At 43.9% G+C, this 20,411-nt stretch overlaps 1 protein-coding gene across 3 annotated transcripts in view; it reads left to right on the plus strand.

Annotated features, from left to right (window-relative positions):
* EXTL3 (exostosin like glycosyltransferase 3) overlaps positions 1–20,411 on the plus strand; it is a 134,591-nt gene that overhangs the window by 8,161 nt on the left and 106,019 nt on the right. For all 3 annotated transcript variants that reach the window (XM_074861324.1, XM_074861321.1, XM_074861322.1), the window contains exon 2: positions 14,095–14,169. The gene's annotated coding sequence lies outside the window, so the exon portion shown is untranslated. The remainder of the gene's footprint in view (positions 1–14,094; positions 14,170–20,411) is intronic.

Below are 20,411 nucleotides of genomic sequence, written 5' to 3' on the forward strand. Positions count from 1 at the left end.
GGGGGACTTGTTATAAATGAACACGCTGAATGGACAAGAATAGTTCGCTGTTGTATATGACTATGAAGGTCACTGGGATAGGATGCTCATTTTTCAGTTCCTGCATGCTGCTGGGTGAAACCGAGGTTTGTGCTGACACATGCAGTTCCTGTTAATGGGGACTGGAGTTGCACTGAAAGAAGAAAATGCCCCGTTTTGAAGGCTGCTTGGTAGCGAGACAACTGGAAAGACATGTGGTATTAGTACAGATCTTTTCAGACTTCAGCGCTTCTTTTTATTGCCTGACTTTTTATTCCAAGGATGTCTTGCTATGACTTCTGCTCTTCTGTTATAAAGAGGTGAAATTAATCATCTCCCTTATTTCCCATACATGGGAAGGAATGTCTTCATTCTGGCCCAAGTTTAACTGCAGATGAGATCTGTTTTGGGAACTGCGTTATGCAAAAGCAGAGGGAGAGGAAGAGGAAAGAAACAGTTGTGTAGCCTACTTGCTTTGAAATGCAGTTTTAATGGTTCCTTGGTATTCATGTAATTATTTAACCAGCTATGTGATCCTTGGGATTCTTACTCTTTCCAAGTAATAACAAGAGCAGTAAAGATATCTTGTTAAAATGAAAAAAAAGAACTGGCATATGTTGTTTTCAGTATTACATTTTAGTAATTGTTTGCAGTGACCTTTTGGAATCTCGGAGAGAAAATTTGTTTGCTTGACTTTCTCCCAGATCAGCTCCTGGCTATCTCAATATAGAGCAGAATCGAGTTGTTTTGGGTTTTTTAATTACATTCTGACAGCAAAGCCTATACTGTTTGCATTACAGTTCTGCCTTTTTTAAAGGTTAAGCTGTCTTTAACAGGACTTCCACAGATGTAGTTTTCTGAAACTTTGGGGGGTTTTGGTTTTTTTGTTTTGGTTTGGGTTTTTTTGAGCCCGAATTGCTTGTCCTTGGTGTTATTTCAAAATAATGCTTTATTTATTTATTTTAATCTAAGGAGAAAATTTTCCCTGTATTTTTGAATGTCTAGAGGTATGATGATGAAAGGGCTGTGGTTTGTTGGATTTTGTTTGTTTTTTGGTTGTGGGTTTGGTTTTTTTAGTTTAAGAGGTTGTAATGTGATTAGGTCATAGAACCTTACCAGGTTTAGAAAAAGAAATAACGCTTTTTTACAAAGTTTTGGCAAAAGTCCTGTGAAATCTTGTTCCTTGATGTCACTGGATTGTGATCACAGCCCACTGTGGGTTTGGTATGTAGGAAAATGTCTGACATTTGAGAGGACTTCACTCCGCACAAACTGTGTTTGTGACAAACCTGCTTTTCTTGGGGATGAGACCAATGGTTCCTCCTTTTGCCCTTTTGAAAAGTCTCTTCTGGCATTCTTCCTCTTTCCTCTCTAAAATCTGACAACTCTTGAGATCGAAGGGTCGGAAAAACAGATTGTGTGAAATCTCTCAGATCAGCTCAGCATTTAAGTATGAGTTTTCACAGGAGAGCCCATTGCACTGTGTTTTCTGAAGCTGTACTTCGAGAGGCTTGTGAGAGCCTGGTCCTTCAAATCCAGCAAAGAAAGCTCTGTGAAACAAGCATCAAAGAGCAGGTGCTGCAGAATTAGGGTTCTGCCACGTTTTGAGATACAAAATTGCACTGACAGAGATCAGCGTCTCTCAAGGGTAAGTAAGTCTCCAACATGAGTGTCCAAACTGGAACAACAGAAGAGACACAGAAAATATCTCCAGTAGCTCAGTTTGCAGCTGGTCCTTCCCTGCCTCTCAGTCTGGTCCATGAAGGCAGCGTGGTATCTAGGAGGACTGAAATGCTGGATTTATTTGCATAGATGACAGAAATAAGTGGAAAAATCAAATGGGACCCAACCACGTTTCTCATTAGATCCACGTTGAACTGGAGGTGGGCGAGCACAAGCGTGTGTGATTTCAGCCCTCCCAATCAGGCTGGTTTTTGCACATCATAACTTGAAAAAGTGGGCTTTTCATCCTTGAATCTGAATCGACAAACCCGAGGGGCACTCTGTACTTCCTGCTAAATTCCAGATAAGATCATCTACTGTTTGAACTTGCAAAGCAGTTTAGGTGTGTGCTTCCCAGCTTGCAGGGCTCCTGCAAAAAGTTTGATCCACCCCTTCCTTTTGTTGAGTCTGTTAGGAATGAATGATGTTCCTCAAGCTGTGAACACAAGAATGATTTAGCTTTAAAAAAAAAAAAAAAATCCCCTGCAAACAGATGATGTAATGCCCAAGCTCCATGTTTAAACAGTAGCTAATTTGCCAGGGGATAAACCAGAGTTAAATCTGTCAGGCTTTCTAATTCCCAGATTCAGCAGAGCTTTGTTCTTTGTGCTTTCAAATGCAGGGTACATATGTGTGTCCACTGCTGTTGGGGTGATTTCCTTCAGCTTCTGTAGCTGAAGAGTTTGTCCAGGGGCAAGGGGAAACTTGCTATAAACCTTGATATGTATCTTTTTGGTTTTAAGTTTTACCCAGTGACTGAATTAAAAAAACCAAACCAAAACCATCTCTTGGTGAGCTGCAGCGCTGCGAAACAGGATTTCTTCTGAATTTGGATCGTGTGTCTCTGCAGGCATCTTCCCTTCGCCAAGCAAGATGAGCTCCCCGCAAGGTCCCAGGGATGCTGCGAGGTGGGAGGCTCCACGCTCTGTTTATTTTGGTGTTTGGACTCTCCCAGACAATTACGTACAAAACAAGGAGCACTGTTTTCATGCATGTAGCTTTGTTTTTATGAGCAGTTTCCTCTGCTGGTGGCAGCTCTGACCTGCGTAATGCTGTATAGCTGCTGACAGGAGGGGACTTACCGTGCCTGGTTGTGTAAGAGGGAGGTTTCTATCAACACTTCCCCCGCTCCCAGGGATGGTCTGTTTATTGGGATTCTTCCCTGACCTATTCCTTTAATCTTCAATTTTGGCACCATTTCCCAGGGCTTTTCCAGCTAGCAGGATGAACCAGCACATGCAGCAGGGTTAGAGAAATCCAGAAGCTTTAGTACCTGCCTGTGATGATGGAGGAGGGAAGAAGATGCTATCGTGAGAAATTGAAGTGGCAGTTAAAGGAATTGCTTCTATCTTCTCTAGCTTTTTATATTGAAAAGCAAAAAATGTCAGTCTTCTAACTTGGAGCAGCTTCATATTAAAAGTTGACACAATCTGGGGTAAACCTATTTCTTTGCAATGTCATTAACCAACTTGGCATGCTGGGTGGTTTCAGCAGTTTTTCTTCCTCTAAACAGCGCTGGCAGAAAACTTGGAGCGAGTTGCGCTGACGCTGCGCTTGGTCTGGAGATGTTGCTCTGGAAAACAGTCACTTTGGGAGAGATCACATCTGTGAAGAGACGTTGCTGACTCACAGCATCAATATCTGCTGGGATGTGCTTGTTTTAAACAACTGGATTTCAGAAGCTTATAAAAATTGCAGAAGGGGGTGGGAAGCCGAGAGACTGTCCTGCAATTGATAGTTTCTTGTTTTTTCCACGGTTTCTGTTGAAGAGTAAGAGTAGTGAGCTGGTTGCAATTTATGGTGGAGTTGTGCTTAATCTGTTCTGTTTGTTATGATTTTATTCCTCGCACTCTGCTTGCTGACTTGACTTTCTCCTCTTTGGCATTATTTTCACATAAATCCTTTTCCTCAGAATTTCCCTGTTCTCTGCCAGCTGTGGAGCAGCTGTGAAGATACCAGAAAACATTAACTGCTTTCAAGAACTGCTCAAAGACGCATGGTTTTGGCGATGGAGACTGGATTTAGCTGGAACTTCTCCTGTGGGCTGAACTGCCCTATAGCCAGCAGTGATGGGGATGTGTTGAGAAACTGTGGACTGGTGCAGACAACGGGCCTTTTGTCTGATTGCCTTAGCAACCCTGCCTCTCTGAAAGATGAGATGTTCTCACTCGCTATAGCGTTGTTCGCAAGAAGGCTGGTTGTTTCTCATGAAGCAGGCCTGGTTTGGAGGTCTGATCTCGGGAGACACTGGTCCTTCTATTCCCTCAACCCCTTTTTTTTGACAAGAGGAGGTCTCCAGCCGAAAGAAGTCCGTGGTTATATAGTGTTTGTCCCCCAAATCCCAAGCAGTGTGTCCTGCTGTCTCTCATCCTTTGCTATATCAGCTCCTGTGGGCACAATGTGCTGAATTTAAATAAATTGTAGTCCTTGCTAAATATCTGTCAAATATTGACTTAGTCTGTAGCGTGAGCTGACTAAGCTGAAATTAATGGTGTAATTCTAGCTTGTTTGGCACGTATGTATAAGCAGTTTCATTGCAGATGGTAGAGGAAATTAAGATCTTACCTTGACTCCATCTCAAGGGGAGGAAAGAGAAGCCTCAGGCTTATAATGGCAGTAAGGAAAGACTTGGCAGAGATGTGGGGGGGAGTGTTTGTAAAGATGTTATTTGAGGGTAATAAAAACTCTTCCTAATGAGTGAGGTCATAAGACAAAATTGAGGAGTTGTTGTTAATTGTGTGCTATTACAGATGTCTTGAAATGATCTCCTGCGTTCTGGTCCATTGCCATACCCCTGGGATAATTTTTCTTAATCTGTTGAAAATGAGATCCAAAAAAATGAGACAATCTGGCTGGCTGAGGTTTCGGTGTAGATCAGCAGACACAGTGCTGGTATCTGCTGGCTTCGTGTGTTCTGTGGAGGCTTTACCCTCTGCAGAGATAAGGGTATCTAGAAAGACACCGTGGCATCTCCTTTCCTTGGGTTGAAGAGATATGGACAACTCCACATGTTTTTTGAGGTGTAGCTGCAAAATGACGAAGCACTGATGGAGATTCAAAGAGGTGTCTGAAGTCCTACGAGTCATCCGAATGAGCTGATGGCAGAACTGGAGCTCAAACATGCAACTTCCCTCTTGTTTCAGAGCTACTGTGCAGCCTGTCCTTCAAACTCCTGGGAAGCTTGTGGGTTTTGAGGTTATCTTTGAGAGGTTTGTTGCTGGCTTAAATGAATCGTGGCATTGAAAACAATCAAGATGCGGCTTCAGGACCAGTCCTGCTTGAGTGACTGCAGGGATCTCACTGTTGGTGCTGTGAATCTGGTGGAAGCTTATGTAAATGGTGAGCTCATGAGTTGTGGTTTTTTTTTTTTAAAGACGCCTTTTTTTTTTTTTTCTCTTCATCCCCCCCAGCTTTTTGCTGCAGTTTTGATGCAGGCAATAAGATGTCCATTGTAGCTTTCAGCTTCATGGGAGCTTTATGCCTACAACTGATCAGTTCCGAGCTGGTCTTCGGTAGCCCAGAGAGCAAATGTAATGCAGCAAAATCATTATGTGTGAAAATATTTATTGTATTACTGTAAAGGTCATTGATGGTAATGAAGGCTCAGTACGATACAGTCCTGAAATCTTTCCAAAGATGGTATCTGTCACCACTATCTTTTGAGAGCAGTGTCTCCTAAAGTACCTGGAATAACTTATCCTTGGTACATGCTTGGATCTCCCATAGGTCAATAAATAGCTCTTATACTGCATCTGAAAGTTAAGGGCTGTATTTAATTTTGTTGTGTGTACTCTGAGGCAGGCATGAAGGGTAGAGCAGGAAAGGAGTCTTAACTTGACCTTGTACTTTTTTGCTTAAGTAATTTGCAGAGTTGTATAAATCTCCATGATCTTGTTTCTATTAATATTATAGTAATCTAGAATTGTTACTAATGCTGAAGGGCATTTTTGCTTCTACATGTGTAGGAGTGAATTACTTGTTGCATAACATGATTTGGAAAGACAGTAATGAAAAGGCTTCTCAGCAATGAGGTGGGTTGTGATTTGCCTTCCCCTGAACCACAAAATGAAGTCTCATTTGGCAAACGGATTTGGGACTGCGAGGAACCTCTCAAACCATTTTCACAGGTGCATGAGTGGTGGTGCGTGACTGTTGCCTGGTGGAGGGCCCTGAATGGTGTAGGTTATATGACTGATCTATTTGCTGGTAGTTTTAGCATCTGGCTAGGATTAGTTGTTCCGCCAGCTGATACCACATTCCTTCTTATAATGGTATGTCTTTAAGCAACAGTTAGATGATTGGATGCCGTGGAGCATTTTGGAGTTTGGCCTTACAAATACAGCTTGTTAATTGAGGCTACGCTCGCTGTCAAGGCTGCTTTTTTAAGTTCTGCTGTCTGTCCTAACGATATTCCAGTCTCTCTGGCTTCTCATTGACTGCAGATGAAGTGCTGACTGCAGTCTGCCTCTGATCCTCACTTTGTTAGACGGGGACTGCAGTTCTTCTGCCAAGCAGCGGCTGCTGGCATGCACATTTGTCACCTGTGGCCACTCCTCTTGCTGTGATGGGCTCTTCCCTTGTCACACCGAGAGTTTTGCTAATTGGAAGTGAGCATTGAAGGGGCTTCGTTTATTGTTCGGTGTCACAAGTAAGCTCTTTGCCTGAGTGCGTGTTTCAGGCAGCTGCGTGAGGTTCAACAGCTTTGTCTGTCATGATCAGACAGATCTCTAGATAATCTAGCAAATCTCTTGATTATGAGGGTAGAAAATAATGTACTTTGATTTACAGGTGTTGCTGCACAAAAAGTGCTTCTGTGAATTCTCTGAATGGCAATATCTGAGTGTGTTTGGCATCCTCAATTTCTGAGGACATCCATTTTCTGAACATATGCTGAATTTCTGCATACTTTCCTGGACGGAGCATGCAGTTGCTTGCACATATAACAAGCCGTTTTACAAACAAGCAGATTATTAATAATTTTTCAATAGCATTTTAAGCCAAGTTCAGGGATTACATTGGGTTGAGAGTCCTTGAGGTTTACAGTAAAAAAGGCAAAGGATGATAGAGGTTATTGCCTTATGTCTGATTTTACAGGCAGGGTTGAAAAAGGGAAGGGGATGAAGCATATTTTTGAATTAAATCCTCTAAACACCTTTTCCTTCTCTCCCTTAGGAGGTTGTAGGCAAACGTGAAACCATTTTCCAGTGTCTACCTCTGTGAGCAGTGGAAGGGGGACAGAGTCGCAGTGGGCACATGTATCTTGCCTCTGCAGCTTGTGGCGGCTGTTTTGGTGAGGGTGTACGGCAGCAGGAGTGTCGCAGGTATTTGTGAAGGGTGTTGAAGTGTTTTCTCCTTCTGGGCACATAAACTCTCTTGGTTATAGACTGACTGACAGATGCAGAAGATTAGGAAATGTTTTCACAACCCCTTGGAGTTGTGGCAAGCTGGAAGAAAGAGGTCCTGTGGTCTCTCCTGGTTGTGTGGTAGACCAGATAGGGAAGTGATTGGATTGAATCTAAGCTTTCTTCTTGTTTGAGAGGTTAGTTGTAACCTCAGTTTGCTGCGTGGCCACACCGTGCTTTTGCTGGGACAAAGAAGAGGGGGGATGATGGGAGGGTAGAAATACTCTGGTTTTGGTTTGAAGAACTAATGAATTTATGGTGTTGGCTTCTTTGCTATTTAAGGTGAGGGCAGCATTTGAGTGCAAGACATATAGGTTGGGACTCTTTTGTACAGATGTAGTTGTCTACAAAGTTGTTTAGGGTTTTTTCTTTTTCTTCCTCCGAGGTCTGCTTTATAGTCAGCAGAGGAAAACCAATAATTTCTGTAGCACAGTTCATCTTGTCCTAAGTAGACATCTTGAACCAATCAAGTTTTATGTGCCCCAGAAGTGCCTGCTGCTTTTGCTAGCTGTAGAGAGAGCCAGACCAGCTAGTTTAGGTGTGATGGTAAGCGGTTGTGGCCAACCGCGACACCTTGTTGACTGAGAAGTGGCTTACGCAAGGCCAGACCTTGGGTGCTGGGTAGTTTTGGAAACTGTACAAACTCCTCGTAGTTGTAGCTTCCTCTTTCTCAGAAGGAAGAGCTGATGTGGTTGCTGGATCTGATTATACCACGTGGTAGCAGTTCTGAGGTTTTGAAGCATGTTTCTGGCCATTTTAGTGAGTCATTGTGTGATGGTTCAAATATCAATGAAGAAAGTTGAAGGGCTTTGTTTTGCTCTCCTGACCCTGGAAAGATTGAGCAGTTTGTCAGTTGTGATCCATCCACAAGGGAAGGGTCCAGCTAGATGGGGTGATGTCCTGGTAGCGAGCTTGGAGGGGGTCTTGCTGCACAAGCAAAGAGGGGAACGAGATAGTGCAAAGGGTCTTTTCCCAGTGGTTTTCTATCTCTGATCAGATGTGCATCGGTGGAGGAAATCACACTGAAAACGACCACAGAGCTTTTTGTTTTAAGTCTCTAACTTGAGCCTAGATCATACAAAGCAAACCCTCTGAGCCCGTGAAGGGGGTTTTGTGGAGGAATAAAGCTTATTGTCAGCTGCGGTGTTCAGACCCTTGGGAAATTGTGACCATTGTCTGGGCTATTATTGCTTAATAAAAGCTTTGCATTTCCTCATTCAGGGTCCTGAAAATCTGGTTCTCTGCTTTTAAAAATAACTCAGCGTGAGCCACAATTGGGAGCATTCACAGAGGAAATTCTTCAGCCGTTTAAAACAAAGTGAAGGGAGGGAAAAAAGCTCTCCTTAAAGTGCTTTTACTTGTCCGTGAAGAGTGAGTGTGTCTGAGCCATGCTTCCGCTATCTGAAGGAAACACAGTGGGGTGAGAGCTCCGTTCTTCTCCTGCTAAAGGTTTGTTTTCCTGCAACCTTCAAGGATTTTGGGTCTGGCACTATCCCAGCTGGGGAACCAGGGCCGGTACTGGGCTGGACACGCTGGATGCATCCTCCTGGGATGGAGGGGATGGTGTACCTCTCGTGGATGAGTGTCTCTGGGCAGGTGGGTGGACTGGCATTCACTGACGGCGTTGATGTGTGTCGTGCTTGATGCAAAAGGTGGGAAAATGGTTTTTATTCTGTTTGTAACAGTGGCCGCTGCAGAAAGGCAAATGCGGTCACGCGCTGAAGGATGTGAAGGTTTTAGGGCACCTGCTACTCCAGACTCTGCACTGGTTTTGGGGTGCACACACTGCTGCGGGCTGTGACGGGGGTTACTAGTGGGGGACAGAAATGAAGCCAGCACTTGAAATGGAGCCAGTCATATTGCAGCTAGCCTCACTGCTCTTGGGGTGCTGGGCAGGGGGGTTTGGGGGAAGGGGGCAGAGGAGGGGGTGCTATGGGTTCTGCAATGTGCATCAGCCCTGAAGTTGGCTTATCTGTAGTTTTTGCTTTTCCTGACTTTTGCTGTGAGGTTGCAGCCCTGCACAGAAGCCCCTGAACTATTTTTCAATTCCAGTTTTGGAGGCTTGTTTCTTTCTGTATGTGTGTTCTTATTTTCCTTCTTGTGTGGAAATAATAATATTGCTTGTTTCTTATGTTCTGGCTTTGACTAGGAGGAGGAATGTATTCATTTTTTTGTGTGTGTTGTGGTGTTTGGTTTTTTTTTTTCCTTCTACAGCAAGCAGTGCAGTTTCTGCTGTTAAAATATTCTGGACAGCAGTTGCTGCCCACGTACAGCACAGAAACGTGTGTTTAGTGGTTGCAAGGCATGCTTGCTCTGGGTGTGCCGCCTTGTTTTTGTTCAGTGCAAGTGTCCACGTAATACGATTGGTTATAATTGATCATTGCCGTTAAGCTAGGGAGATATCATTTACATTAGTAATTTGTACTTTGTGCGGGCCAGAATTATATACGTTGCCTCTTGATTTTGAAATAAGTTTTCTCTTGGAGCTGCGTGTTTCTTGCAGGATGGAGGCCACAGCGTGAGGGAGCTGCCTGGGATGACACTGGGATACAACAGTGCTGTAAAAGGCACTTGATAGTGAAGAGGCTGCTGGCTGGGATATCAGCTCAGTTTTACCACTGAGATAGGAATTGAATTTAGCCAGAATATGGCTCTTTCGTGCCTCAGTTTCTCCACTGAAAAATGAATACAGCATGATTTGCCTTTTCACTGCATTGATCAGCTTGCAGACTCTTTAAACTCTGTGTAATTAAATCAGAGAACAGAGAAATATCTTAACTACAGGGTGTGGTGAGATCCTAGTGCAAGAGGGCTGAAGATCTTGCCTAGTGTTGGTGTGTTTCCAAGCCACGTTCAAGCAAGTGCTGAGACACCTTAGATGCGGTGTGCTGAGGTATGCTGTGAGGTTCAGCATTAGTTGGACCTTTTGCCCAAAGGCAGTTCCGAGAGCAGTTTCTTTTCCTTATAAAGAAGGATACAAAAGGTTTGTTAGTGTGTGTGCATGTTCATTAAGAGCAAGCAGGAGTTACTCTTCCTGTCTTCTGTTGTGTCGGTGATATGCACAGGTGTATGCGATGCAGGAGAATGGGGACAAGACACAGCCCTGCAGTAGCTAAATCCTGTCACACCTTTGTGTGGATTGGTATTACTTGAGATTTTCTAGGTCATGTGCACCATTAAAGTGATTTCCATGCCTGTGTTTAGAGAATCTGCTGTGCCTATTTTCGTTTATATCCATGTGACTGATCCAGGGCCATATGTTAAGAATATAACTGCTTTAATGTTTTTTCTTTTCGTTTTTTTTTTTTTTAAACCTTTAGTGTCTAAATATATCTAATAAAAATGCAGACTGGAGCTCTTTAATGAGGCGATAAGTCATTCCTGCCTCCCTTCTTTTTAAGACAAAACCACCTCACACACTGGCTTCTTTTTGTATGGACTTCTGCTTTGCATTTCTACACGTTCTTCATAGCATGAAGCCTCTCACAAAAGGCAGTAAGAAAAGACTGCTGAACAGACCATTTTGGCGTGCATAAACCTGAACTCTTGCAAAGGGAAAACCCTGAGCTTTAGCGGGGGAAGCCCCAGGCTCTGTGTCAGTGTGTGTGATGATAGAAAGTGTTTTGGGGGAAAAATAAAAAATAATGCTGAGTAAGTTTAGCATGGTCTTGAATTGTACAGCTAAGTAAGCAGTTTGCAAGGGGAAATATTTCCAGTTTTGTTCCTTCCTTTTCCAAAATTCAAGTGGTTGTTGGAAGTTTTTGCCACCCAAAGGAAAATCTTTGTATCGCTGGCACCTAACTTCTTGGTTAAGTTGGTGGCTGAGGTTGTGTGCAGCAGTGTGCGGGTGGCGGCTGGGCATTGATGTATGGATACGCTGTTTTGGAGTTCAGACCTTTGGTTCTGGGAGGAAATAGCTTTGCTACAGGAACAGCTCTGGTTTGCAAGCACGCTGCTGCAGCGAACGTCCCGTGGTTGTGGTTTGACAGCTGAAATCGGAATGCAACTGCTAAATCAGATTACGCTTGCACATGGTGGCTGGGTGTGAAATCCTGGGTGGCTGCGTGGCACCGTCACCGCCGCGCGCTCGCACGACGTGTTTTCTGGAGCGGCAGAGTCGTCTCCCCGAGTTGCCGTGCCTCAACGCTCGTTTGCGTCCCAGCGCTGCCGCTCGCCGCTTCTGCCAGGACATCTGTTCGCAGGCTTGTACTGTGAACTGCGGTGTGGAAATGTCCGAATTGGGGGAAAAGAAAAGATGTGCTTGTTTTGGAAGGGCTTCTTCCTTTTTTTCACTGTTTGCAGGTTGATCCCGCGTGGGGTTGGTGTGGTAACACACTGTAAGTCGGGCCCTCGGTCTCCTTTTGCTGGAGAAGACCCACCACGTGGCCACGCACCAAGACTTGTGTCACCAGGAAGAGGAGAAGGGAGCCTTAGCAATTCCAAGTTGTGATTGAGGATTGAAAGCCAGCGTTTTGCTGTATAAAACAATAGATCTGTGAGTAATTGTTTAGCCACGAAGTATGTCAGAACAGCTGAAAAAGAGGTTGGTGAGTTCTCTGAAATGCTGTCCCATGGGAAAAGCTTCTGAGAGAAGGTAGTCAGGGTTGTGTTTTTTAATTTAATGACCTCTTTCGATGGGCAGTCAAACTCTACTAATCAGATTTAGCAGGGCCTTGCATAATAAGAGGTGCTTTATTTACAGTCTGCACATTCACTCACAGACATTGAGGCACAATGATAAATTATTTAATTACAGATATCCAGAGAAGCAAGCCAGGCGCCTGACGGGGCGGCATTGTCTCTCTGGCTTCCCAGCTTCGCATGTTCTCTTGCTGGTGAAGTCATAAAATCCAGCCATTTGCAGAAGTGGTCTCTCGGTTATTAGTGTTAATTAGCGAGGTTCTGCTCTATGAATATTCCTGTAGCATGTACTTTCAAAACATACAAAGTGCTAAGCTCTTCACCCGTGTAATGAGCGTGTACATAGCTATATTGTTAATTAGCTGCATCCCTCCGAGGATGCGTGCCCCTCTTGGGAATGGTAGTTTTGGTGTTTAGCTGCTTGTGGTAGTTAGAGCAAGTCCCCTCTGAGACTTGCTTGCAGACTTGTGCCACAGTCAGGTTGTCAGATTTTTGGCCTTTGTTTTAATCATTAGTTTCTCCTTTGTGCATTCTACTTTCTGAACAGTGCAGTTTCTAATATTAGTTATTTTCAGATTTGCCATTAGTACATTGTTTTAATCAGTGCTGACAAAGCGCATGACTTAATATGTGCTCCAGGTAGGGGTCGGGATTTAAGTGTTCTTCAAAAAAGCTTTTATGCCACAAGAATGGTGCTTCTTGTGCTGACAACAGACTTATATCTCTGCCTCCTAATAACCATCCTGTGATAACACTGTCTTCCTCTGACTTACACAAACAACTCTATTCCAAGGAGAAATTTCCTCCTGAAAATGTAGAAGTGCTGTTTGTTCTGCCAAGTCCAATTGGGGCTTTATTATTGCTCTGATTTAGTATCTTTGCTGATGGGATGCTCCCATTGTGAGTGAAACATCTCTGAGATATCTTCTCTCTGTAACTTGGTAGAGGAACGTTCAGCCCCTTGTTTTAACACCGAGGGCAATCAAATGGAAGAAGATGGTGCTCTTTTTGCGGTATAGGTAAATAATATGACTGTAAATGAGAACCAAGTTACACTTTTAATTTTTATGTATGTTCAGGATGAAAAAGCAATATGAGATCAGCAGGTCTTTCCAGAAGAGGAGGGTTGTTCTCAAATATGTATACTTTGTCCCTAGTTTCACTTTTTCAGTATCATCCAGAAAACTCTTGCTTTTGCCATTTGATTATAATTTGCATTTAGATTGGCTGCCTGAAGGGGAGTCGCTTGCAAGGGGAGATGGGGCTATATGGCTCGAATCTCTCGCAGATCTGGCTGAAAGTAATGGCATTTACATAAAAACCATTAGCTCTGTTATTGATAAACATGAAAGGCATCCATTTCATTTAATTTTCTGATGAGGAGTCTTTAATATAAGCATACAATAGCAGTGCAGTAGTAATATACCTGCCCCCCACCCCTCCTTACTGACCTCTTGTTGTTTTAAAGGCAAGTTTTGATTGGGATTTTGTTGGCAGGGAGATGTGGAGTTATTCCAATTCACTGAAGTGGCCAGTTGTCTCGCTACGTCGTAGGGAATTATTTAATGCTCATCTTAAGAGAGGTGTCTATTAATTGAATGGGGATTTAATGTCTCCCTGAAGCATAATTGGTCTGTGTGTGATGTATACTAACATGTATGTCTAGCAACGAGTTTCCCTTTTGTCTGCATCCCAGTGCAATTCTATGGGTAATCTTTTGCTTAATCAAAATAGGTTTAAGCAGAAGTTCAGTGGTTCCTTATTAAGGGGATAAAGTGTGCTGAAACAACAAATCTGTTAAAGGAACTTCTTTGCACTCAAGACCACAGCCCATCTGTGTCTTGATAAAATAATTTTTGTGGCCAGTGAGGAAAAATCTGTTTTCTTGTGTAATGATCTTGACCACGTGTGTAATGGTGCATTGGTGATCAGCATGTGTCACAAAGAGCTGTGATTCACTGTCTCTGTAGTAACTGGTTTTGTGTAGCTGTTGCTGCTACTCCCTTATATAAGTATCTTGCTTTGTTCTTGGGTTGGATCAGATCTGACCTTCTTGAGAACCTCCAGAGGCAGCTGGTGGCAGAGTTGTTTTCAAACATCACAGCATTTGCTTGAGATACCTTGCTGTGAGCTTTGCAAGCTCTTCCAGTTCTTGACCTCGGTGTTGGGGGTGTTTGCGTCTGTGTCTGTTTTACATTGCTTAGCTGGTCTACTTTTTGGGGTTTTTTTGTTTTTGTTTTTGTTTTTTTTTTAATTTTTTACCTTTTGGTCACTTTGTCTACATTTACAACTTTTTTTTCTTCTCTAATAGGCTCCAGACAGATGAGTAGAGACTTGGGTACAGAAGAGGGACAGATTCCAGTTTCCCAGTTGATCACCTTGTACAGTGAGTACCTTAATATTTCAAGAATAAGATTTTCTGTAGTGCCTAATGTTGACTTAGAACTGATTTCACTGGGGAGCAGCATTAAGTCTGCATGCTTGGACAACGTTGTCCTAGAAATACAAGCTTCCTTGGCTTAACTCTTGTTTTGGGAGACACGTGCCCCAGCTCCTTTTGTCTGAAGTGGTAAATTTTATTCGTCTCCCACTTCCAGTCGTGCGCACGTTTCAGCAGAGCGGAGAACTGAGGCAGTTACGTCTTGTACCTGCTCAAGGCTGTGGGGAATCCACACTAAAGGTGTTGCCACGTAATTTAGCAATGCGTCATGTGTGGCTTCCTGTGCTGCAGAGCAGAGGAGGCTCTAGGGTCAGGAGAGCAAAGGTTCAGCTCCTCTATTCCAGCCTTCTCGGAGGTGTTGAACTTGGGGAGGAAGGCAAGTGAGGGACCTGCCACGGCACGTGTAGGAGTTACTCATAAAGGCCTGCTGTGAAATCAGGCAAATGAGGCTTGGCTTGACTTGTGGGCTGGAAAGGGTAAGAAAAAAGAACTGGAAAGTGTCGCCTAGTTCATGGTAAGGATGGCAGGTTTTCTCTGTAAGTGGAGGAGAAAATCGTTACTTCATGGGGAATTTTACACATTAAAATATCTTGCATGCATGTTAATGGGCTGTAATAACGAGCCCATGCTTCGAGGTGTCTACAAATATTTTTAAACCTGCTACTGTGAGGGACTTCAGCTAGTAAGTACTGGTTAATTGGAACATCTTGGCCCATCTGGTGCAGTGGCACAGCCAGATTGAAATAGTTAACTGCCTACTGGAGGCATCTGCACGCTGGGAGGACACTCTACTTCTGGGTGTAAAATGCAGGCGCAGACACAGCAGGTGAGTGTGGGAGCTGCATGACTGACTGAGACTGCTGCACAATTAAGTTTATTGTAACAGTCCTAGCAGGCGACTCCCCTAAGGATAACATGGGATGATGAATTTTAAAACTGAGGGTGTTTGTTAATGAAAGACAAGGACGAAATAATAACACTTTGAGAGCGGAGTGTGTCAGCAGGTTGGTTTAAATACATCCTGGGAACAGAGATTCCTGTGCTTCTGTGCAAGAAGGGGAAAAGAGGCTTACTTATTTGTGGTTTCTTATGTGGCTGCTTAACTTCTCCTCCTGTATCCTGTAGAGCATGACATGCAGGATGTCCTTGGTTCAGATGTTCTATTCGTACTTACTATCAGCATTGATTTACCTTGTCATACTTCTGGATTCAGAGTAGCCTTTTTACCCTACTTTTGCTATGTGCCAAACACAGTAGGGACTCTCTTCTCAGCTGGTACATAGCTACTGTAACAAAGGCGATAGTGAATAATAAAACTGGAAGTAGCAGAGAGGTCATATGAAGAGCAAATGATGCCTTTATTGACCAATGGTGCCATCGTGCCATGGTCTTAATCGACAGATCTAATCCCAATGTGTGTTTAGAGTCAGATCTGCTGACTTCAGTAGCTAAAATAAGTCGATACCATTGAATTCTCTTTCTCCTTGCATATCTTAAGTAGAACATAGTAAGTTGCAGCCTGACAGCTGTGCAATCTGCAGAAGGCCACAGGACTGCATAGGCTTCCCCGGGGGCATAATTTGGCCTGCAGAACATTTATTATGTCTGGTGTTGTGTGTAGTAGGCTCAGCAGTGACCTTCAGAAGCTGTTACGTATTTGTGGGCCTGATGGCTGGAGGAGTGAATATAGGAGACAAGGATTTTGGGTTTGGAGTCCCTTTTGTAGGGCAGAAGACTGTGATTAAAGCAGGACGACAGTATGTATGAATTTAGGTCAGTAGGAGATAGCTGAGCGAAGGGCTATTCTTGGCAGAGAACAGAAGAGATGCTAGAAACATGGTCTGTGATTGCCATGGAACAGAATAGGAAAATAACCTGTTTCAAGGGACTCCTTAACAAGTCATTCTTACGCAAGACTCTCTGTGGCACTAAATATCTAAATAATGGGGCTGCAGCTAGAATAGAAAACTTTTTTCAGGAGACTCATCTTCAGGCATCACCTGAGGCTTCCTGACTTGGCAGCAAAGCGAAGTATCACAGGAAGTTGTATTGCAGGTCCTCTCCTATGAGGATGTGGCATCATCTGTATGAATGTGAGCGTAGGTCTGATGCTTTCTGTGCAAGCACCAGGCTTAGCTGTGTACATGCTTCTGTGGTCTTTGTCTGCTCACAACTGCAATTAAGAAAGCTGAGAGAGAGAGCAGTTGGTTTGGTATTGCAGTGGGGATTTGTGCTGCCTGTACCTCCTGCCTGCAGTCCTCCTGAGGAGCACTGGGCAGTGGGGGAGATTAATTCCTGCTTTGTGCTGCTCTTCTCAGAAGATGCCACAGACTCTTGCCTGCTTCGTTAAAAACTCAGAACACGGCAAGCACCTGAGCTGTGGGAGCCCAGAGGTCTGTCTGGTCTCCAGCAGTGGCTGGTAGAAATGGCCTTCATATCACATCAATTTATTTAGCTCTTATTTGAACCCACATGTGCTTCTGGCCTCTGTCCTGCTACCATGCGTTTCAAAGTTTAACTTTGTGTACTGCACTAGCTCCTTTTGGTAACTGAACGTGCTCCCAAGAAAATTACTGTAATAAGCTCCTATTCAGGGAATTGTTTGCATGTTTGCCAATTCCACAGTGGTTTGGGTTCTGTAGATCCCTACTGTGTCCCCTGTCAGAGGTCTCTTTTCCAGGCTAAAATGTCCTGATTAATTTGACTATCCTTACAGAAGATGCTCCGTGTTTTGAGCCATCTTCACTGTGCTTCTGTCCTCTTTCCTTTTGACGTAACTTTTGCTCATGGTGCACATTTGTTTTTTTTTCCTCCTCTCAAATGTTCTTACAGTTCTACTTATTAGAAACTTGAAAGAACCATTAGGTTTCTGAGGGCCTGTCCTTTTGTTTCATTTCTCTGTATTTATAACCCCAGAAAAAACCCGAAGAATTATGTATGCTCCACATAATAATAAGCCACAGACTTACTTCTTTTCTAAAAAGCAGAAGTTTATGTGTCTAATCTAGAGACTCTATCAGAAAAACTATGAATAAACCTGATACATTCCAGTGCACTGAGTCACTAGAACAATATAGTATTTAACAAGGAGCCCTGGCAGACGTTGTGTGGCTTTGTGCTAAAGCTGTCAGCCAGGATATGAGATGTATCTTTGTATCCTGCGGCAATTTCATGAAACTAAATGGTTGCTGGTGTGTACTGCATCTTCTAAATTGGGACAAGAAACACTCTGGATGTTAAACATTCTCCCCCTCTCCAGTGGTTAAGAAGGGAAACTATATCAAAATAGAGAATTAGTCTTATTTAGATAAATATATATCAGTGTCATCAAACAGGTACCGGTCCTGCAAGGGAAAGGCATGCCCCTCCATCCCCCGTGCTTTGCGTAAGTGGTATTTATTTTATTACTGCTGTGGCTTCCAAAAGGTAGAACCAGAATACAACGTGATTAAAATCTTAACATCCAGAGTTGTAGTCACAGGTCTGGAGTGATGGTCTGCAGACTGACATGCCTGGGGCTGTGACAAGTTTGTGGCTTTGTATATCTGCCCTGACTCATATCTGTGGCTTTTGTGCTGCTGTAAGATGAATCACAGCTCCTACAAGGGTGGTTAAAGTCCTGCCCTGTGGGCAGCCTGGGAAACCTGGGCCTTGGTTCAGCTAAGGAGCACTTGGGTGTTTTCCTCATCTTCAGCACTGAGTCAGAGCTCCGTGGATCATCCAGAGAAGTTTTTTCCTGTGTTGAAGCTTATTTTCTGAGTCCTGGGGCATCCTTCCCCAGGCCTCCCAGCTCCACAGCTATTCCTGCCTCTGGGCTTTTTTCTTCCTTTTTTTCTCTCTGCCACCTTCCTGAGTGCTTCCTTCCCACTTTTAAAACCAAAGAATGGTTGGTATGGTGAACGTTTCTGCCATACCAGTACTGTGCCAAAAGTCCTGCAACTCTTCTGCACCGGACCACGGTATCACTGTGCTGTAAATTACACCTACAGGTATGTGCAGATCAAGTCCTTGTAGCAATTTTCTCCTGAAGCAGCCAGTGTTGCTGCTGCATCCAAGAAGATATGTCAACAAATGTACAATAATTTCATTGCACAAATTTTTCCCGCTACTGATAATATAAAGCCTCACCTGGCCTGCCAAGACGTGTCACCCTGGGCACTCTGAGCTGCCTCACACAGTCCTGACTCCACACTATGGAGTCCCACTGGGCAGGGGTCATATATGGCACGAGGAGGAGGAGAGAAATACATCCAGAAACCATAGGTTAATCTGGGGTCTATTGCTACCCAGGGTGTCCCAGACCCTGCTTGTTCGAATGGAAGGACTGTTGGCAGGAGGTTTTTTCATTCTTTCCTTGCCTTCTTCATATATATAATATATATTTATGGTTCTTTCTCATTCTTCTCTTTACTTGTGCTTACATGAAGTTGCACACAGCTAGCTTGCCAGCACACACACGGCCTACTGTAACAATTCAAATGTAGTTTAGTAAGATAGTAAACTGAGAGTAATTTTTAATCGGGTTGGAATAAGAACAGCCAAATTGGCTGCTTCTCTTGTTGGTTTCAGAGCTATTTTTGGCTGGGCAGTCCTTGGAGGGTGTAAATGTGCCAGACATCGATCTCTCTGAAAGAGGGATCAGTTCTTCCTGGACAGCACTGGAACACTGCATCTATTTTTTTATATATATATGTATATATTTATTTTTTTTTAGTACATTGACCAAATAATATAGCCAGCATGGAAAAGGCTTGTAAAATGCTGAGTTATGTGTTGGATTTTTGCTCTGCCCGGGAAAATCTCTTGTGATGGAGAGACTCCATGTAAGGGTAAACCTCCTGTGTTAGCTTGGAGCAATGGAGGGTTTGGAGACCTTGCTGGGATCCCTGCTGTGATCCAGTGACGCTGAGGAAGCGCTGTGCTATAAATGGGGAGCTCCAAGACGCCAACCAGCGCCATCACCCAGGGGACTTTTTCATTTAATACAGCCATTGAAACTGAGACTTGAGGCTGCATGGGACAATGCTGTAATGGTAGAGCTGTAACAGGCTGCCTTTGTGGCAGAATTACAAAGCTGGCAGTATGTGCTGAAGTGCTCCTGCTTGCTAAGCCTGTAATATCAGTTCAGGTTCTGTTCTCCTCCCTTCCCCTCCAGGAACTGGTTCATATTTAGGTAGAATAAGTCACTGTTTGTGTATTTATTTCTTTTCTGCTTACAGTTCTCAAATCACATGGCAGGTTAGAGGAAGAGAGCTCAAGTGAGATTGCATCAGGTTGCATGCAAGATCCTCCATAATGCGTAAATGCAGGTCTGCAACTCTCCATCCTTCTTATTCTCTTGGTGTTGCTATTTTTTTCAGTATTAAATGATGAAGCTCAGCTATCCCCTGTTGGACTGGGGCTCCAGCTCCCCTGCTGCTCTTCTTCAGGCTGTTTCCTGGGTTCATTCGTGAACTGCTCCTGGGAGGGTATCTGAGCTGATTCGCAGCGATATTTTTTCCTGCTGTCTCTGCTACAGGGATGAGGCTCTAGACGGTTTCTTTCTGCTCCTGTCTTGTGCCCCCGTCCAAAAAATAGGGGGGAGAATCTGACCATTCCTGTTCAGAAGTATCATGCGGGGCTTCTTTTGAAGCTGGGATAAACATTTACTGACACTTCTGAAGCAGCAGAGATAAATAGGCAGAGTTACTGAGCTTGTAGCTGCAATTTTATATTGAGGTAGAGAATCATCAGCCTTTTCACATGTTTGCTGCAAGGGACCATTTTCTGCCAGCCTTTTCTTCATACTTATCTACAAGCATGATTTATGGGGACCTCTCGGTGAAGATGTGCTCTCCGCTCTAGAGATGAGAGCGGCTGATCAGAAACCATGTCCCCTGCAGGCTGGATATTCTGCTGGGGTGGTTTCTGAGACCTATTTACAGAACAAGTTGGAAGTAGAGCTTGATCATGCCAGCCTGGAGAGCTGTGGGATGAAATGGGATGACATGTCTGGGATGACACGTCTGCAAAACAGATGATACCTTGGCTGTAACCTGTGTCCTGGCCAGGCAAATGAGTTTGAATTCAAATTGCAACATCCTTTTGGCAAATGTGGATATATGTGGATGATAGATCAGCGTGGAAGCTGAATGGAGGCCAAGGAGTTGAGTCTGCAGTGGATGCCTCCTGGTAGTCAGACAAGCCTC

This window comes from Strix uralensis, chromosome 3 (assembly GCF_047716275.1).
Source record: "Strix uralensis isolate ZFMK-TIS-50842 chromosome 3, bStrUra1, whole genome shotgun sequence".
Classification (NCBI taxonomy): Eukaryota; Metazoa; Chordata; class Aves; order Strigiformes; family Strigidae; genus Strix; species Strix uralensis.